This window comes from Neovison vison, chromosome 6 (assembly GCF_020171115.1).
Source record: "Neovison vison isolate M4711 chromosome 6, ASM_NN_V1, whole genome shotgun sequence".
NCBI classification, from domain to species: domain Eukaryota; kingdom Metazoa; phylum Chordata; class Mammalia; order Carnivora; family Mustelidae; genus Neogale; species Neogale vison.
This window is the reverse complement of record NC_058096.1, coordinates 208,160,668-208,166,667: the sequence shown is the minus strand read 5'-3', so window position 1 is coordinate 208,166,667 and position 6,000 is coordinate 208,160,668.

Sequence of the window (6,000 nt, the reverse complement as noted above, 5' to 3'; positions counted from 1 at the left end):
GTGAGGGGGGGGTGGGGTGAGGGTCGAGTGCCAGGAGGTGGGAGGTGTGGGCATGGCTGAGCCTGGGTGAGGAGAAAAGGAAGGTCTTCGTCGGTCCAGCCAGATTGTTGTGCTACCCCCAGCCCTGCCTCCCACAGATATTAACCTGGAAGGCCCCACCGGCTCAGGGAGAGCTTGGGAACCCCAAGAACCCTCTGAGAGCTTCGTTTGGGTCCGATCACCTCTCCCGTGTAAGTACATGATGCATTTTTGCTAATTTGCCATTTATCCATGACAACCACGCAGCCTGCACTGGAAATCTCTTAAATATCATGCCTCACTGTTCCCGTGTGTTGTAAGCCACATTCCTGCTATGTAAAAATGCATGAACATGTTTGTTGATATAGTCTGTGTCGTCTATAATGAGATGAAAGATAAAAACCCTCGTTCAGTCTGTGCAGGGAGAGGGAAGTTTTGCAGGTAGTGATAGGGAGAAGGCATGAAGTTGAATGACCCTGCATCAGGAAGGCAGGAGCAAGAGCTTGGGAGACTGGGTGAGCCCCTCCCCCCTGCACCTCCCACCTGCCACTCATTGCCCCGCCCCCACAGTGATGTTTCCAGAATCAACTAGGAGGAAAGGCCAGGAAGGATATGTCAGAACCTGTAGAGGCCTCAAGTCTTTGGATCTGATTGTGTTTATCTTCTTGTTACCTGTCCCTGCTGCCCTGGCCCCATCTGCTCCCCCCTCAACCCCCAGACGTCATCATAATCACTCTTGCCCAAAAGATTGCCCTTCCCCAGAACCAGCTCATGGAGGTCCAGGAGAGTAGCATTGGGGAGTAGAAAACTGTGCAGCCAGAACTCCTCCATGTGCTCTGGAGACGGGGAGCAACTGGTGGGAGTCCTGGGGTGTGTCTCCAGGACAGAGAAGGGCCCGGGAGACACGACAGAGGCCCTTGCCTTAGAAGTCATACCCCAGCCTGTGAATCTTGGGATCTAACCAGCCAGATCAGGTCGACCTACACAAGGAAGACTCTAGAAGGGTTGGGAGAAAGTGTTTTCCAAACTACCTCCCAGCTCCTCATTTTTGGGTCCAGGCCTAGAGTTTGCATATGTAAAAATAACAATAATAATAAAGTAAAAATAAAAGTAAAGCTGGAACTGTAACTTGCAAATGGGGCAGAATATCATTTTAAGAGTTGTTATTAGGTCAATCCTGAAAATACTGTATTAGTCACAGAGAAAATTCTGGTTTTGAGCTTAGATCATTGGAACCTGTGGTATGTTTGGGAGGCTACCAATTCAACATGAACAGTTGTTGATCGGGGAGTCCGGGGTCTGGGCTATGGGCTTACGAGCTCATGGCGATATCACGTCTAACTCCTACCATTCCGATCATAGTACACACCCCACAGGGAGCATCTCAACTGGGTCTTTATTCTCACAGCCTTGCAGCCACAAACCCCATATCATGATGAAGTCTAGAAAGTCATGGGTTTGATCGTGTTCAAACCCTTCCGTGCTCTGCAAATGTCATTCATGTTCCAACTGTCCGGATTGGAGTGGGAACTCCTAAGTCACACAGACCCCTAAGTGAATTTTTAAACCCAATTTGCAAAGGACAGGAGTTGGCTCACTTAAGTCAGCAAAGATTTTTATCTTGGGTGAGCCAAGTTAAAGATGTGCACACGTGTGACCCAGTGCATTTCTGATCTGACGCAAGCAGGAAACACAGGGTTTCTGGAACCTGGTGGCTCAGGAGCTCTAAGTGACAATGTTTTCCTTTCCTGGTTCATGGCTAGAGAAGTTTTCAGAAAGAAGTGCTTGTGTTTGGGGTGGGGAGAACATGCTTTGCCTTCTGATATTTGTAGTATCCTCATGAATACATGAAATTTTGTTTGGATGATGAAATGTAAATATTGGGGATTTTTAAATTAACATATAATGTATTATTAGCCCCAGGGGTACAGGTCTGTGAATCGTTAGGTTTACACACTTCACAGCACTCACCATAGCACACACCCTCCCCGATGACCATAACCCCAACACCTCCCCCCCCCCAACCCTCAGTTTGTTTTGTGAGATTAAGAGTCTCGGATGGTTTGTCTCCCTCCCGATCCCATCTTGTTTCATTTATTCCTTTCCTACCCCCCAACCCTCCCCCACCACATTGCCTCTCAACTTCCTCATGTCAGGGAGATCATAAATATTGGGTTTTTAAAAAAAATAATGAATACTGTTTTTCTGAAAATAAATAAATTGGAAAAAATAAAAATAAAATAAATAAATAAATAATAAATAAATAAATATTGGGTTTTTAAGCTATGATTTGGGAAACGAATTAATGCTCTAACTACATTGCTGTTTGAAAAACTATCTGATGAGCAACTCCCTGTTTTCTCCTCCCCTCCCCAACCCAGCCTCTGGCAATCACCATTCTACTCTTTTCATCCATGATTCTGACTATTTTAGGTACCTCATGTAAGGGGAACCATGTATCATTTGTCCTTCTATGTCCCCAAGGCTCACCCATGGTTCTGCATATGGCAGGAACTCCTTTGTGTAAGGGCGAATAAAATATTCCATTGCATGTACACGCCGCCTTTTCTTTATATGTTTATTGATGTGCATAAAATTTCAGTTGTGCAAGATGAGAAGTTCCAAACATCTGCTTATAACATTGTACCTGTTGATACAATACTGTATCATACATTTTAAAAATCTACTAAGGGGGGGGTAGATGGTATGTTTAGGGTTCTAAACACAATAATAATTTTTTTTTAAAAAAGCCTGCCTGGTTTGTTATTCTGTGGTGTGGTAGATTGTCTTACTCTTTTCCACTTTTCACTCCTTCCCCTGTGTGATGACACATGCCTGTCCTTATGATGTGACTTAGAGTGTTAGGTGTCCCCCCTCCATCCACGGGAGGCTCGACCATGAAGAGTGAGCAGAAGTGCCACCTGGTTCAACCACAAAGAGTGACAGAGGTGGATGGGCTGAGCCTCTGGCTCTCCCTGCTCTGCCACAGGAAGGTCCCTCCCAGGCCACAGCAGGTGCCATGCCATGTGAGCAAGAAGACACAGAGAACAGAGCCAGACCCCAGCCACACACAGCAGCCACATGTCATAGGAACAAGAAGTCCACGCTTGCTGTTTTAAGTCACTGAGCTGTGGCAGCTGTTTACCAAGAAGCACAGAGGCTAATTAGTACATCTAAAATTTGGAAAGTATCCGTTTCTGATTCCATCATGGAATTCAATGCAGCAAACCCCCTTGAGGATCTACTGTGCACCAGTCTGGAGTAGGTACATGAAGATGGGTGTGTTAATTCCCATGGTCTGAGAGCCCTTTAAGTGGAGGGATCGGGGAGGGGAGGAAGGGTAGAGAATGGGGTGTTTGTGAATCACCAGGCACTGTGCAGAGCACAGAAGTAGAGCTGTATGTGAAATGTTCTGAGAGCCCAGAGGAGAGAGTCACCAACTCAATGATAGTCCCACAACACAGTAGTCATAGCTACAGTAGAATTTTATTGCCACCAAAGAAACCACTACTTAAAAGTTGCCGACTCTTTCCATTTCTACATGTGGAGACCCGGTCTTCTTTATCCCGAGAAGAACATTTGAGTGGGCTGTTTGAGTCAAGCAGCTGCCAGGGAAGGTCGTCATTCCCAGGGATGGGTGGCTTAAGACTTCCAGTGGAGTTGGGGACTTGGCAGAGGGCCCACCCCGTGCCATCCTCCAATGCTCGTGATGCTCAAAGGCCCTGTGCCGCCTCCCGGGAGTGAGCCACCCAGACCCCATCCTTCTCTGCTTTGCCTTCTTCTCATTATTAAGATTTCCTTACCAAATTGAAATGGCTTCAGGGTTGATTAGTCAGCAGCAGCAAGGGCCACCAAGAGCCACCAAGAGGAAGCTTGTCAGAGAGAAGAGGCCTCTGAGCTGGTAAGCTGACCTCTGTGAATTTAAAGGAGGGCTGGCCCTGGGTTTGGTGAGTGCCTGAGGTTGGAAATGTCTTGGGCAGTTGTCACTTTGACACTATGTTTGTGATCTCACGTCCTTGGGACCTCCTTGCTGCCTCACTATGTCCTACCTCCACCATCTCCTCTTTCCAATCCCCTCTTCTCCTGCTCAGCTGACCTGCTACTTAGAAGTTCCCCCACCCAGGAAGGAGGTGTCAGCCTCCCCTTCTTGCAAGCTCCCATTCCTCACATGATTTTCTCAGAATCCCTGCCCTTGGCTTTGAGGAGAGGACCCCTCCCTTTCACCTCCCCATCAAGCCCACCCATTTCGACAACGCTTTCCTGCTCAAATCTTTCTCCTTATAGGACAAGGGTGTGATGAGTTGACATGGCAACCAGGGACACAGAGCTGATTCTGTCAGTCTAGGAAGCCCCCTAGGAAGATGTGTGACCCCAGGTGTCAGTGGTTTTCCTCAGAACTGTAAGGTACTTAACACCTCTCTGCCCTCAGCCTCAGGCCATAACTGCCAGTTCTGGGGCAACAGGAAAAGTCCTGTATGATATCCTGTTTTGCATGCAGCTGAAGACAGAGGTGCAGGTGTGATCCAATCCGAAGTCACAGTGGGCCTATTACATACCTTCATCAGCGCACTACACTGTATGAGCACCATGTCTGGGCACTGACTCGAAAAAAATACCCAAAATTCATACAGCAAACTTCCCAGCTGAGTTCAAGGGTTGCCACCACATCTGGACATATCTACTAAGCAAGGAGGTAGACAGTCTGCAAGTGTCCATGTGGTGTGATGATTTTCACAGGGCATGGGGAATGTGGTGCAGACGCTGGGAAGGAGGTCATTCTGGGAAGGACCAGAAGGACAGAGACATCAGAGGTTGAGAAGACAGTGCAATGACCCCCAGCCCCACTCACCATGAAGTGTATCTGGGACCAAAGGTGAAGCAGTGTTGGGAGCCATGGGACCCTATCATCATTGCTAAGACACACAGATGGTAGGGAAGGATTTTTCCTCTTTCTTTGAGAACCATGGGGATTCTTGGACTTTCTTGGTGAAGGTGGCTTCACCTTCTCCTGCACCTTCACCAAGGAGCATCCTCCTTGGTGGGGATATCAGGGCACTGGCAGCACACTGAGAACACGTGGTCCATATTGTGATCGATGGAAAGAGCATGAACATCTAATAACAGAACACTAGCAAATATGGTTATGGCATTATACTGAACAAAAGAAGCCAGACACAGAAGAGGATAGCATCTATGTTTCCATTTATATGAATTTAAAGGAGAGGCATGTGATGGTCCATGGTAACCAAAGTCAAGTGGTCCTTACCCCTGGGTGTGGTGCAAGGGCACTTTCTGGGGTATTAGGATGATGCTGTATCATCTCGGTTGGGGAGGGGTGGTTATGTGGGTATATACATGTCAAAACTTGACCAAGTTGTGCACCTAGGACTAGTGCACTTTGCTGCATCTAAATTAGACTGCCATAAAAAGAAAGAGGAAGGAAGGAAGAAAGGGAGGAAGGCAGAGAGGAAGGGAGGGAGGGAGGGAGGGAGGAAGGGAGGAAGGAACTATGTGTGTGTGAGCTGCTGTGTGGCAGGTGACAGGAGCCGGGCTCATAAGGCTGACCCTCTGAACCCAAGGAGAGGAACCAGCGTTTCCCTAGCCCCTGGAGGATGCTCAGCATCTAGAGTGAAGAGTTGCATGGGGCAGCGGGAGCGGAGCCGTCCACCCAACCTGGATTCAATGCCTGGACACCAGCTATTTCAAAGGCCGGCCAACTCCCTGAAAGGAGGGCTCAAGATGCCTTCCATTATGGGCATCAAGTCCAGAGTGACAAACAGGTCAAAGGATCGTTTCTCTTGGGGAGTCTGAATGTCATCCGCAGGAGAACAAGAGCCTTGCAAACAGGGCCAAAGAGAATCCGAGACCATGAAACTCAGTCATGGCATGACAGACGGAAATGATTCCTTGATTCAAGGCTGAAGAAGTTCCCGTGGATCCTCACTTCCTTGTAACTCCTTGGGATGGAGCTCCACCCCAAAA